The sequence below is a fragment of the Callospermophilus lateralis genome, chromosome 9, assembly GCF_048772815.1.
Source record: "Callospermophilus lateralis isolate mCalLat2 chromosome 9, mCalLat2.hap1, whole genome shotgun sequence".
NCBI classification, from domain to species: domain Eukaryota; kingdom Metazoa; phylum Chordata; class Mammalia; order Rodentia; family Sciuridae; genus Callospermophilus; species Callospermophilus lateralis.
In genome coordinates this window covers 59,980,601-59,996,239 of record NC_135313.1, presented here as the reverse complement: position 1 = coordinate 59,996,239, position 15,639 = coordinate 59,980,601, and the positions used below count along the sequence as shown (strand labels likewise).

General features: G+C 38.2%; 1 protein-coding gene across 1 annotated transcript in view; it reads left to right on the top strand.

Annotated features, from left to right (window-relative positions):
* Nucleotides 1-14,364, top strand: part of Myo3b (myosin IIIB) — a 408,160-nt gene extending 393,796 nt beyond the window's left edge. The window contains exon 35 of the mRNA XM_077110313.1: nt 14,316-14,364. The gene's annotated coding sequence lies outside the window, so the exon portion shown is untranslated. The remainder of the gene's footprint in view (nt 1-14,315) is intronic.
* The last annotated feature ends 1,275 nt before the right edge of the window (nt 14,365-15,639 follow it).

Genomic DNA, 15,639 nt, shown 5'->3' with positions numbered 1-15,639 from the left:
CTCAAGATTGTCAAAACCTTGGGACTGTTTGTCCTGCAGTCCCAGCCAGCTCGGGGGTTTGGGATGCTCATGTTGAAAATAGAGAAGGGTTTTGTGCATTTACCTTGACCTACATAAACCAGTGATAAGCAATGAATTCAAGGTAACTTGGAAGGATCTTCTACTTGCTTATCTGGGTAGGGTTTCCCACTTATAAGAACTTCTGGTATTCGCTGTTCTCCACACTAGTCCCTTGAACAATGACAGCCAAGAATGTTGGTCTTTTGAGTCGCACAGGGTATTCTCTTCATTCACACATCTTGGGGTTTTTTCTGGGCCAAGTACCATTCAAAACAAAAGGAGCAGAACAAAAACAACAACAAAACTCTTATTGCTACTCACCCCACAGTGTTTAAAGCAAAGAAAATACTTCTACCAATTAACCTTCCTTTGACAACACTGGATGGTTGGATGTCACTTGCCAGATCAGCTTAGGGATATAAATAATGGCACTGTCCTGAACTCATAAAAATAATGGCACTGTCCTGAACTCAAAAGAGATTATATTTTAGAATACTGATAACCTTTGGGAAACAGCTGGCCCAATCTACTCTTTACAGAGGACAAGACAGGGGCCCAGTGACTTGCCCCAGGGCCATGCAATGAGTGAGTAACAGAGTCAAGGCGAGACTTGAGGTCAGTTCATTCTGCATTCTGGGTTCCCTGTACCAACCTACCAGATTCCCCGGTGACCTCATGCTATCCAGAACCAGCCTTGTCTCTACACAGAGAAGACATCAAACTGGTAGAGAAAGGAGATGTTCTTCTGTCCAAAACTATTTTCCAAATTCTTCTATTATGTATTGATACCAAGCCTACTACCTTGCAAGAACTTCCCAGATACTTATAGATATAATCTGAGGACATCTAAAGCCATTATTAGAAGTGAAATGTTTAACAAAAATGGGCAATTTGGGGGCTGGGGTTGTGGCTCAGTGGCAGACTGCTTGCCTACCATGTATGAGGCACTGGGTTCAATCCTTAGCACCACATAAAAATAAACAAATAAAATAAAGGTATGCTGTCCATCTACAACTACCAAAAAAAATTTTAAATGGACAATTTCTCTGGTACTCTCTCCTGTACTGTTCCCACCAGCTATGCTAAGTAGGCAAAAATACAGATGGTCAGCTCAGAATGGTCATGTTACTGACCACACACAGCAAGCTGGCAGAGAGGAGCAAGTATACAAATCCAGGTATGTCAGTGTCCTACACCTTGCTCTTTCCAGGAGCTAGTAGCCTGCATTTCAGTATCTTTAATGGATGCTGATAGTGGACTGAAGTCTCCCTGGGGCCAGAGTGACCAAAATGTAGTTCAATATAAAACATGTTGATGCTTTCATCTAATTTTTATCTGAGAATGGTAACAATTAACATGAATTAAGTACTTATTGTGTGCCAAGGCCTGGCTTTTTCTCATTGATCCAGTTAATCTCCACAGTAACCTGTTGGATAAATGCCATCATGATTAGTACCATTTTTATAGGAAACTGAGGTGGGAGTCGTTCAGTAACTCATCCAAAAACGCCCCCCTCCAGTTTGGAGTGAGGATTTGAGTCTGTGCAGTTGGGCTCCAGAGCTTTCTGGGAAATGACTCTAGGCTCTGCAGGTCTGCTGTGGGGGTGTAGAATGCCTCCATCAAGAAAATTGTGGGGAGTCCAGAATGGATTACCAGAAGCTCCATGGAGGCAGAATTAGAAATGAACTTCAAGTTTCCAGAGTATTGGTTTATGAAATATGAAATGACTGGAGGTTTTGAGGCAGTGTGCAAGAATCTAGATGGGTTTGCAAAGAAATTTCTGACTCTTGGTGACAGTGAACAAAACAACAGGGAATGCAGGGTGAATACTCTGGGTCTCTCTGAGTTCTTATTATTTAGCATCTTTAGTTTCTATGCGTAGAGCATGTCTGTGTGATTTAATAACTTTTCTTAGCCAATTCACATCTTTTCCCCAATACTAACACATACAAGTTATGATAAGAAACCATTTTCTCAAGCACCACAAGATCCCCAATTTCTCAAAGACCTCAGCAGATATTCTTAACAACTAACACAGACACTTGTATGATTTTGGAGCAGCCAATCATTGTGCTTGCAACTCAGTGCTTATAGATTCTTTCCAATCATGTGACCAAATATCAATCCAACCGAGAGTTTAAAAACTGTCAGAGCTCTCTTAAGAATTGTGATAGACATTATCTGTGTATCTCATATGTTTATATTATATAGCTTGAAATGGAGCTTGGATCTGTTAAAAAAATTCATTTACTCAATAAGTATATATAGAATGCCTATGTCTATGCCAGAGATTGGGTTAAACTCATATCTCCGTTACACATGGAACCCTTATATTATTTTATGTTTCTTTTCTTTCTGCATTCTTGCTATAAATAAGCCACACTAGGCAAGTTCTCCAATTCTGCTGATAAATGCTGAGCTGTCCACTTGATAAGGTTTTCACACAAAGATCACAGGGAAAAATCACTTCCTGCAAGGACCTCAGGGGCATTACCCACTTTCTCTTGATGGTTTTGGCTCCAGGGGGTCATATTGTCACGTCACATTTAACCAATCCCATTTTCTCAGTGGTAGTGCCCACTTTTTCCCATTCCATTTTTAGCTGGAAAGGAGCCTGCTATTTTCAGCTTTTAGGATATACACGAAAAAACCAAAGGGGTTGAGGTCACAGAAGTCTGTCTGTCCCACTCAATTCCATAGGGCTGAGAGAGGTCTTGGTGGCAAGAGCCACCTCCTCTTCTTCAAAAGATGAGACAGGTGAAAGAAGATTCTGAGGCCTGCCCCAGCCCAGGACAGGTCAAGATAGTGACTGCTAAACCAGTGTTTATCCAAGAGCCTCCTCATGGTATACCAGAGCCACCAGTCCTGCTTGGTGGAGACCTTTTCCCAGCCTGCCATACATCGTTGGCAATCAGAGCTCAGGAGGTAGGTAAGGGATCACCCCTCTCTTAGTGATTCCCTTGCACAACAGGTTTGAGAACTTCTGTTGCAAATCTTCATGGATAAATTTACACATTTTTAACTTTTAATGGACTAAAACATTGATTTAAGTAGTGTGGGAAACATTGGGGTGGAGTTTATTAAAACTCAAGACCTTAAACTATCATGTTGAGTGCCAAAAATTTACCTTGGGGTGGGTCTCTAAATTTCTCTTTTCCCAAACTCTTCTCTCCAGCTCCCCTTTCTCTGGACAAAGGAATGGTCCCTTAGGGCTAAAAATTAATAGCAGCAGCAGTAAAGACTGCAGGTTAGCTGCAGAGCAGGACTAGGCATTAGCTCTAAGAAACTGTCCCTGAAAAGATCAAAGCAGAAGGCAAAATATTTAGGTTTCTGTTGTAAACATTTCCTCTCTATCTATCTATCTAAATCACCTATAATCTGTAGAGATTAACAAAACTGGAAACTTAGCCCTGAAATAAGAATTTCCTTCTAAGTTGTTCTGAAGTTAAGCTTCTTTATTTTTATTTATTTATTTTTATACTACTAGAGATTGAATCCTTTTATTTTTTTATTTATTATTTTGAGACAGGGTCTCACTAAATTGCCCAGGTTGGTCTTGAACTTGCAATCCTTCTGCCTCAGCCTCCCAAATCACTGAGATTACACAGTTGCATCACTGAACACTCCTAAACATCTTGTGGAGACTTACAGATATGGCTGCTGTTTTCCCTATTACAAGAAGTAGGATTTTTCCTCAGACTCTCTCTGCCACTTCTGGGAGCTGCCTAAACAGATTGACACTCAGTGTTCTCTTTTCTTCTCCTCTAGCCTTTTGTCCCATATTAGCGACCCCACCATCATTGGCCAGGCTTACTAGCTTACCTCTGATCCCCACGCTCCTTCCATACCCTCCAGCTTCCTTGCCCTCCAGCTTCTTGCCATCTGCAGGGGACAGCAGTTAAAGACATCTAAACCCCCTGTTTAGTTCCAGTGGGGTCCTCTTGGCCATGCCTCAACGCCTTCTCTTTCTCCTCTCTGCCCACCGTGAACTCTGCAGTTTTTTCCTGGGCCCTTTACTGTTTTCTGGGCACTATTTTTCCCACATATTACTGAAAACATTTTGCAAAGGAGAAAGAGCTTCTTTGGTGGGGCATTAGATTAAAGAAAAGACATTTGATAAAGAAATCCTTTTAAATAAAATTTTAAACTATGTACAAGTTTTACTTCGACTTTGAAGAAAAAATATTGTTGGCTTCATGGTATTATTTTGAAGTAACTAAGGTAGCTTTTAAATTACACAAAAATAAAGGGGAGGACTAGGTACAATAGCACATGCCTGTAATCCCAGTGGCTCCAGAGGCTGAGGCAGGAGGATTGCGAGTTCAAAGCAGCCTCAGCAAAAGTAAGACACTAAGTAATTCAGTGAGACCCTGTCTCTAAATAAAATGCAAAAGAGTGCTGGGGATATGGCTCAGTGGTCAAGTGCCCCTGAATTTAATTCCTGGTACCAAAAAACTAAAAATACAAAAGGGGAGAGATAAATAAGAGAACAATGTTATAGTAGATATTTACCTCTCTCTGTTTTCTGGCACCAAACAGCTAAAGCACAGTTTTACCTAGTTTCCTCCTGTACTAGAAAATACATGTTTGTGTTAAACCAGTTATATACATGTATATAAGTATAGTAAAGTAAGAAAATTAAGTAGAGATTATGCAGGAACTAATTGAGCATGAGCTATTGGTTAATATCTGAGAGGGGAAATATTAGGAAGAAAATGAAATTAGACCATGCAGGAAAGCTATCTTTAATTAATGTTTTAACTCATTCCCACCCCCAAAAAAACTACATAAAAAAATATTAAAATGTAAATAGAGAATTTTGCCTACTGAAAAGAGAAAACAGCCCTCCAGATGGACAGAAAGGGCATACAGGGCCTAAACATGGTACACTACTCCAGAGTAAATCAGTCCCCTTTTACTATCCTTATGAAGGAAAATAGCAACACCATTTCTGCTGATGTGGTCAGAGTGGCCACACCAAAAAACAGTCTCAGTGTGAGACCTCGGAATATATTTGAGTCATTTATTTTATTTATTTTGTTCTAGGGAGTGAACCCAGGGGCACTTTACCACTGAACTAAATCTATAGTCCTTTTTATTTTAATTCTGAGACAGGATCTTACTAAACTCCATAGGGCCTTGCTAAGTTGCTGAGGCTGGCCTCAAACTTGCCATCCTTCTGCCTTAGCCTCCTGGTCACTGAAATTACACATGTAGCTAAGTCATTCATTTTAACAAGGATAGGTGATCTGTCCTGGAAATTCCCCAGATTTTAAACCAGATCATCAATTAACCAGGAAATATTTAACATGTTGTTGCTATGTGTGGAACACGTAACACAGTGCCTTGGCATGGCAAAGACTTGACACTCTACACGTAATTTAGAACATTCCATCACATTTATCATCATTTCCAAAATGATTTTTTTCCTCTTAGTCATTCAATGCCATTCATTTTTTAGAGGTATCTAGTCCTACAACAACAGTAGATTTTATGTCCAATCTATGAGCAGGCACTGGTTTAAAAAGCCATAGCACTAAGACATCTATAGAATCAGATAGGTTGCAAATGAGTCAGATTCAGTATGCCCTAGTCCTTGAGCTTTCCCTTTGATTGGTTTATTATTATAGTGAAGACATAGAGGCACATACTAACTGTTCAGGACTTCAAAAGTATCAGAATGAAAAGTAAAAGATTTAACCCATTATTGTCTCTTGAACTCCAGACTGGCTTTTTCCAAATAATGTCCACAGGTCCCCCAAGTATTGGGAGGACAGAGGAAGCAAACAGACCTCTACCAGTTAATCTTATGTGTCATAACTTAACACCATAACTCAGAGAAAAGAGGAAAAAGCCTTTAGTAAATAAGATAAATCCTGTTAAACTAGAACTCTTTAATTAGACAGAGCACATAAGACTTTCAGTGGTTTAAATAAAATTCCCTCTGAATCGTTATGATCAATTCATGTGATGCTGGGTGGGTAGCTCAACGGCAGAGCACTTGCCTGGCAAAAGCAAGGCCTGGTCCTCAGCAACACACACACACACACACACACACACACACACACACACACACAATCTTATTCGTGAAGTCTGATAAACTTTCTCAGCTTTTCCAAATTAAGTTGTCAAGAAAACAAGACCTGCCCTCAGAGACTGAGTCTAGCAATTCATTCTCATAAATGGGTATATTTACTAGTTTGTAATTTAAGCCTACTATGAACTAAAACATTTTTATTAATCACTTAACTTTTTACTAGTGTTCATTTTATATCAGATGATATAATTTTGATTAAATAAAGTATGCTTTTCTTTTTAAAAATTATATCATTTGCCAGGTGCTATGGCACATACCTGTAATCCCAGCAGCTCAGGAAACTGAGGCAGGAGGACTGCAAATTCAAAGCCAGCCCTAAGGGCCTTAGTAAGGCCCTAAGCCACTCACTGAGACCCTGTCATACCCCTGAGTTCAATCTCTAGTACCCCCCCAAAAAAAAACATAAAAATAAAAAGTATATTACTTAGGCCTTAAACAATGTCAGATTAACTGTCCACAGAGCACATACACACATTCTAAAATAATGGACTTCAACTAACCAGCATCATTATAAAAGGTAGTACAAAATAACACAGGTGTTTTAGCATGTATTTCATTAAAATCTGTCCATGGAAGATCTGAGAAAAAAAGAAAATGGGTGTCTGTCCCTAATTCCCAACAGTGAGTGTCCTTCCTTTTGGATCTGTCTGTGTTATTAGATGAGAAGAGAGAGACCAAGGTGAAAATAACAAGGAGTAGTACCATCAAGGATGAAATGACAGAAAGTTTGCCAACCACCTGCCAGGTGGGAAAATCCTGACAGTTCATCCACTTCCGAAATGCCCAAGGTATTCTTTGCACAGAGACATACACAGAAGTTGTACATAGATGATAAATTGCCTGAGTCTCTGATTCACAAAATCTCTACGACCACCTAATGCTATTTTTAAAAATGTATGAATACATACATCTCCATTTTTACTTTATAATCTGAGCTAGAGAAAATTTGCTGCAGCATTATCATCCAGGCCTCATTACCTCATGGTTAATTAGCTAACATTTGTAAAGCGCTTTGAAGATGAAAAGCATCATATAAATGCTAAGAATTATTAAATAATATGAGAGGAAAATCATAAAATAGATACATTGTTAACATTAATTTGTATTTTATCTTTGCTTATTATCTTTCCCCTAGTATCTGTCATTTAGGGCTGAACTATATATAAAGGCCGGGGGGAGTTTCCCTGTCTGTCTCAGTTGTGACTCAGTATTGTGCTGACCCCAAATTAATACTTGCCAAAAAACAAGTTTTCAGACTGAAACAAATTAACTGTCCACAGAGATCCCCACTTATACTGGTAAAAATGTTAAATTAGTTAAACAATTCACTCCCCCCCCCCCACACACACACATACAGATAAAAGATGTATCAATTCAGAAGCAATTAACAAGCATTTCTGTTTTGTTCAAGACACTGCAAAATACACTAGCAAGATTAGCTGAATCATTTGGGTGAGAAACATATGATTCTACTTTGCTCCCACAGTATGGTTGCAGATCCGGCTGCTGAATAGGTTAGGACAGTATATTATGTAGTGTTGACTGTTCCCTACATTTTGCTGTCATCAAAGCAAGTTAAACAAACTTTTCTGAAGCCCTGTCATCCCGCCTCCTCCTCCCCCAATCCTAAGTGGACAGAAGGACAGACAAGCAAACCTGCTTAAAAAAAAAAAAAAAATATTTGGCAGCTTGCCAGGGATAACACAGAGAAGAGAAGAAAAGGCAGTTGTAAAATATTCTTAAAATATGTTCATGATGAAGTCTTTCAATGAAACAGGAAATAACAGATCAAGTGCATTCAAAGTATTTGCAAACTGTTTAATTGGGTAAAGGCAAGTCACCCTTTTCTGATCACAGCAATGTCTTTATTGTGAAGCGCTCTTCAGCGAAACTAAAGTTAATCCCAAGTCCTGTTACAGGAAACTCATCCTTATTAAAGTAACATTAAGTGCTCCTTTTTTATTGATCTTCCCCTTCAGTTTAATGATAGAAACTTACTGATGTTTTAATAATAACCTCACAAGCTTTATCTCATTTTACTTTGCCTTGGTACTAAAAGATGCAGTGGAAACTAACTTAGCATAAACATTTTGCAGATGTCTTTAAAGGCCAGGGGGAGGTGGGGGGAAAAGATTCAATTGAGCTGCGTGTTAACAAAGATGGCTGAAAAACTAAAAGATAAAAGGGAGGCTCCAGTGTGAACATCAAAGAATTGTTAATGACAAGAAATACCATTAGGGTTAGCATCTCTTTTGTTTCAACCCTTTCACACCTGCAGCGTGTGGTGAGCTAAGCCTTTGTTCCAAAATCTGAATTACCTCCATTAGCACTTATAGAAAAAAAAAATGGTTGCAAAACAACAGAAACGTACTTTTGGCTCTCCCCTTTGGCTTGAAAAGTCAAAAATTAGTTAGGTATCTGTGGATTTCCTTCTAGTCACTGGTGTAACTATAGAGATTATAGAAGGGTAAGGTAATAGGTTGCAAATGAGTCAGGTTGAAATGTGAGAATAGCTTTGTAACTCAAAAAAGAGAGGTAATGTAAGCAATGTGGAGAAGCATGCATAAGAAGCTCCAACATTAGCAATAGCAAAATCAGAGCGTGAAATTCAGATTAGCCCTCCCCAGGCTGTGAGAGGAAGGGGGTATCACAAGACTTGGCATGGCGAAAGGTGTAACCTGTTTTATTTGGCCCCTGAAAAATTTTAACAGATGGTAGGACCAGCTGTCTTTTTCAGCCATTTAATAAACTCTTCGGTGGTAACAGTTTGGAAAGTGGGGGTTTTTCGTTTTAGGCCAGAGGAGAAAATAAAGAAATCTGTCCCAAGTTGTGTTTGCCAAGTAGTAAGGCCTGGAAACGTTAGGAAAAGTTAAAGGGGGAAGAATCTAGTCGACTAAATTATCATCATGTCTTTTTAGGGAGCAGCAACAAAAACAAATCCCTCCCCGCCAAATGAGGTGACTAACTACTGGCAAAACGTGTTTTGTCTCACCATTTTATCGGGGATTTTAATTTTGGTCTTTCAAAAAGAGATGCCTGGTTATTTGTTTAATGCTCATTGACAAAGCACTGTAAGGCAGCAGTTACAAAAGGAAACAAACTAAAGCTTCATTAGAATTTGGTACTCACAGAAGGGAAATACTTTGTTATAAAGAATGAAAGGGTAAATTCCTTCCAATTTACATAATTAGTCTAAAATGGCATAGAACCTTCCTAATCATGTCCTGTAAATTACAGAGCTCTGCTCCAGACCTCAGGGAATGGGGGAAATGCTCATGTCAAGTTATTTTCAGAAGAGGATCTAAGAGGTTTTGCTTTTGTGCCTAAAATGTTTCATAAAATTGGCAATGTTTTCCCACCAGTAAAATGGCAACCCTTGGTTATGGGAGAAAGAGATTATTTGCAAAAATTCTCCCCATGGCTACAAACACAACTCTTCCTTTTGACAATGCCCTGGATTCCTGGTTGAGTGATAGCCACTTTCCTTTGACAAAGCTTTGTTCTGTCCACAGGCCCATTGTAGATATCAGATCTGTATCACTGCAAGTAAATTACAATACTAATATGTAAACTCTTTTTAAATTAGATTAGACCATCTTTTTAGAGAACTAAAGCATATGCAGCTTTATTATATCTCGTTAATCCCCCCCCCTTTTTTTTTCCTTAGTTCTAGCCTCCCTCCTTTCTGGACTGTTGGTAATGTTTTGGCTCCTTAAAAAGGTAGCAAAGAAGCCAGGCACTGTGGCACATGCCTGTAATCCCAACAACTCAGAAGGATTGTAGGTTCAAAGTCAGCCTCTGCAACCTGGGAAGGCCCTGAACAGTTTAGTAAGACCCTGTCTCAAAATAAAATATTTTTAAAAAAGGGCTGGGGATGGGACTCAGTGGTTCAGAACCCCAGGGTTAAATCCCTGGTACCAGAAAAATAAAAATAAAAAAGACAACAAAGTGTAGGTGGTCATAGAAGCATAAGGAATAATTCTACCTGGATTAAGTTAGTTCAGTCATCAAGGCTAGTTACCAAAATTAACAGAATGCCATTTCTAATTCTTTAATTACTATGATTTGTGACATGCCTTAGACAAATTACAGTCCTTCCTTCAGGGTATTTTCTCCAGTCTGTAACAAGGGAACACCATTCATTCAACATGTCCTTAATGAGTACCTACTCCACTCCAAGTACTGTGCCAAGAGCTGGAATAGCAAAGGGATAAAGACACGAGATCCCTATTCCTTTGGAGCTTATATAGCCTCACATTGTCACTGGATAAACATTAGAGAAAGTTTACAAACATAAAACATCCACAGCAGAATGTTTAAGCTCCATCTATGCAACTTCAAAATTACCCACATGATGCAGATGGCTTTGGCAATTCAATCTGGGGCAAGGGGACTTCCATGATCAAGAATAAGGAAGCAACTTCAAAATTCATCCTGGCAACCCTTGGCAAAGAGTTGTGTTTTTCTGATGTGAATGTTTCTTTTCCAGTCACTGGTTTCAGAGATCACAAGCTCCTCACTAAAATGTGATTATCTAGAAGTTAAATGTATCTAGAAATTACATGTATTTTTCTCACACATGACAAAGTACTTTACTAAATTTGGAGAATAAATAGTTTGATTAGAAAATCAAGAAGACATGGAGCCTGACTTTATAGAAAGAGAAGTATTAAAACTATCTGAAAACTAGGTTTATCTTGTGCATGGAAGATAGAAACTTTCAACTAAGTCTAGTCCCACCTCCAATATTTCAATACTTTCATTTCTGTATGAAGCACTTTCAGATTACCCGAGTCAAATTAAATCCTGACACAAATTCTGTCCAATTTTCCAGAATGTAAAAGTACAGTTCACCCTGAATACAAGAGAGAAATTAGAAATTCATGCAAAACCCAGATGAAACTGGGCCAGGTAATTCATTGTTTCTCTACAGAGTAGTAGGCCACTCTTAGGGGTGAAACTGGTGATTTCACCTTCCCAGCCAAGGCCCCTGCCCAAGCAGTGACCAACTAAATAGCTCTCAGGGAAGGGCACCAAAAGCAGAAGCCCCTAGGAATAAAGTCAGTGATACTTAAGTATAGTTGTGGCAGAAGTCCAAACATGTATGCTGCTTCCTAATACACCCTCATAAAAAATGCTAAATTTGACTTTTTGTTGTTGTTTTACTAGACTCCCCTTATACAGTGAACTGCAACATTCCTAGCAAAGACAAAACACTAGTTTACGCTCATGAAAATAAGGAGTGATGAAATAGTAAAGACCATAAAAAGGTGACAAATATTGACCTGTAAATCACCTTAGGATTATTGGGAAATATTACTTTCAGAATTCTCCAAATATCCAGGAGACTCTGAAATAAGAGAAATGGTATAAGAACCCTCATATCAGGCATTTTCTAATAGGATAAATTTTTTTTTTATCCAAGTGTATTTCATCTCTGAGCTATATCCCAGCCCTTTTTTTTTTTTTTTTTTTTTTTTTTTTTTTTTTTTTTGAGACAGCTTGCTAAGTTGCTAAGGCTAGCCTCTGAATTGCACTTCTCCTACTTCAGCCTCCCTAGTCACTGGAATTATAGGCATGTGCCATCACACCTGACTAAATTATTTTCTTAAATTTGTAGCGCATGAGAAATCAAATTATTTCCAGTTTCATTGCTATAATGAATATAATTGCAAACATTGAAAAGGAACTATTTCTCAATCTCATTAATATCACTCAAAAGATATTTATTGGATGTTCACTATGTGCCAGATACCTTTCTTCTGATGCAAAGAGCCCCAAAATATTACAGGGACAGGAAGAGGGGAAAAAAGAAGAAATAAGGTAAAGGAAAATAAAGAAGAAACTATTTACTGGATGTTAAAATGTACTATAAAATTATATATATTACTATCTCCAGAGTAGACAAATAGAAAAAAAATAGAATATCAAAAAAGATACAAAATAAACACAAGTATATCTAAGTTTTTCTCTTATTTTTCATTTTAAATTGTAATTTTGTCTTTTTTCAAAATACCTTCATTTTATTTATTTATTTATTTGGTGTTGAGTATAAAACCCAGTGTCTCACATGTGCTAGGCAAGCACTCAACCACTGAGTTACACCCCTAGCCCCCATATCTAAGTGTTTAGGTGAAATTTCAAATCAGTCAAGAAATGATTCGAAAATTAATTGAATTTTTGGAAAAAAAAATTCAGTGTCATTCTCAAGATCTATGAACTACCTGCTTGCAAACCCCCAAGTTTGTCTGCCATTGGCTCACAGCAGAAGGCACAAAGTTCCTGGGTCCCAGACCACCGCAGCAGCAGTAGTAGCCAGAGAGTCAGCATTTGCACCTTTCTTCCAATCTCCCATTCCCACAGACTGAAGCTGGGGGCCAGCTGCTGCATGCATGCAGTGCCGGGGATACAGGAGAGGTACCCCAAGCTTAAGAAATCTAGTCTTTTTGTAATGGGCAGTAAGCCTGCTTGATCTTTGCCCCAGATGGAGGTATTATCTTTATTAATATTGCACAACCAAAAACCTGCCCTCTGCTCTTAAGGGGACATTGTCTCTACTTTCCAAGTCTGTTCACCACATAAACATCCTTGAAAAGTTAGCCGAGGATAATGGCAGTCTGCTCATGAGACATGCAGCAACATGACAGATATAAGGAGAATGGTCTCCCAACAGGCATTAACTTTTGCTTGATTTTTAAAGAAATCTGGATAAAGAAAGGAATCAATGTAAAAAAAGAAAGAAAGAAAGAAAAAAAAGAAAACAAGAAGAAATTATAACAAAGTAAGAGAAAATATATACGAATATTTCCATACTTTTTAGGTAGGGAGACCTTTCCACACATAATGTTAAAGACAACCTAATGGAAAAAGAATAATGGATTTACAATTTTTGTAGTTTTATGTATCAGTTAAAAATTACATTTAATTTTTAAAAGATGGGTGTCACTACTTACAATTTTAAATTATAATCAAATTGCACTGGGGAAATAAAGTTATTTTCCATATGTACTGAATTTCTGTTTGGGAAGATGGTAAGGAGGTGGGTGGTGGAGGTGGACGGTGGCAATGGTTACACAACAACGTAAGTGTATTGAATGACAATGAATTGTACAGCTAAAAATGTTTAAATGGTAAATTTTGTTATGTATATTTTAAAATATTAGGTTGCAAATATAATCTGAAAGATGACATTTGTGGCATAAAAACAATATTTTCACTTAATCCGTATGTATTGACTTCTATGATGCACTAAGAATACATGAAGATCAAGATGTTACAGTCTTATCTTCATGGAGAGTAGTGAGTTCCTACAAACTATTAAGAAAAAGAAAATCATCCCAATAAAGACAGACAGCTCACACAAGTTGATAAATTATGAAAAAGTGTTGACCTCACTAATAATAAACTAGAAATTATAAATAGAGTATCATTTTTTACTTTCAGAATGGCAATGTTTTCTTAATCAAAATGTTATTTGTGAGCATATTAGAAAATGGGTACTCTCAAACTCTGCTCGTAGGGATATACATTGGCATCAAATCCCTGCCTGCAATTCCAGATATATCAGGAGCCTTAAAATTATGCTTACTTTTTGCTCAGCTGTTCCCCCAAAAGGGATATATCCTGAGAGACCAGTCTGAGATATGTACAAAATATTGTTCTTTGCAGCATTGTATGTAATAGCAAAAACAATGAAACAAAACCCCATTGGAAGTCATTTAAATATTCACAAGTACGGCATTGCAGTGTAACCATATAATGGAATACTATCTAGTCTTAAAATAGCTCAAAAAGGAGGAAAAAGAAGCCTGGTTATAAAAAAGTGCAAAAACAAATTTATAGTATACTTAAAAACAGTATAAATACTATTTTCAATTTTCAAACAGGCCTATGTAACCATGAAAAATATTAGGAATACTTATACTAAAAGGTTAGCAATGTTGGTATTCCAGCATTGAATATTTAGTAGTCATTATTAGGTAAGAAATATTAAAGGGAAGAGAATAGCTGACCCTTTTCCTTTCATTAGATGTATATTATTTATATTTGAAGAAACCTAACTATAATTTAATTCATTCTTGAATGTAGAATACTTTTCCATGTAATCTTTTTAACAGTATCTAATCCTGTTTTAAATCTTTCTGTTTCTTGTTAAAAGGTTCTAGGAATGGACTTGCCACCAATCCTCCTGAGGAAAGGCCTTACAAACTGCATTTCTAGTCAATGAATAAATTTTGTCACATCATAATAATGGATTATTGTGTAACTGTTAGAAATTAAGATTTCGTTAACTATGTAAAACCAGGGAGAAATCTTTATGGTAAAAAATATAAAAGGCAGTGCGTAATGTACACTCTGGTTTCCATAGTTCAAGGACAGGTGTGGAGAGTGTCAGGTAATAGATAGATTTCCCACGGCGAGAAGATGGATTCCAACTCTTCTGTTTTCATTGGACCTTCTGAAAATTACAAAAAACAAGGGCTGTGTGAGACTTGAGAGTGGACTGATGTGAGAGAGAAGCAAGAAGATTTAGACCAGAATACATGGGGGCCTGTGCCTTTGTAGGGTCACCACCTACCCACAGTGCAGCCTCAGCCTGGCACGCTTCAGGACTCAATTTCTTCAGCCCATCATGTGATGTTCTGGCTCTGGAGGATTGATCAGTGCAATCTAAAAGTTTTCATCATGTTTTAAGTCAAGATCTTTTTCTTCTTGTGAAGTGTGAGGAAAGCCCGGGAGAAAGTCTGTGAAACAGTTCTGCAGGGCCGAGCTGCTCCCATGGATTCTTCAACCTCTGATCCCTGAGACACCTCTGCTGCCCTCCTGAGTTTTTAGGAGAGCTGAAACCTCTCTTTCTAATCTTTCAGATGATGAACGAATAAAACAGAAAGGGAATTTATTGTCAGTAGGAAAATCTAAGCACACTCCAAGTTAGGATGAGTGTTTGGAGAGGCTGAAGTCCATGAGGTAGAGGAGCCACAGGAAGGTTCTCAGAGTTCTGGCTGGGAGGCTGTGCATTACAGCCACCCAGGCCATGCATGGAAAGGTTGAGTCCCAAGCCATTAGCCATGCTGACCGATCAGTGATCAAGGTGGGCGCAGGCCTCTGCACTCTCAATGGGCCCTGTCTGAAGTGAGCCAGTGTGCAGTTAGGATAACTGGGCATCATCTCCATTGGCGGCTCTCTGCCCAGGGGAGTTTTCCTGAAGACAGAGAAAACCCTGCCTCAGTCAGGCCAGCTGAGCATCATCTGCCCATGACTGACAAATACTCCATCCTTCAAAATTCTTGCCCATTCTCTACCTCCATCACCACAATCCTCTGACCTTACAACAGTGTCTTAGGAAAAGCAAAACACCACTAATTAGAATACTGTTCATCCTAGTTAGTCTTATCAGTCACATTTGCAAATCATTTCTTATGGCAGTTTGAGAAACTTCCAAAGATATACAACCATTTCATAAATATTTATATTTCAATTTC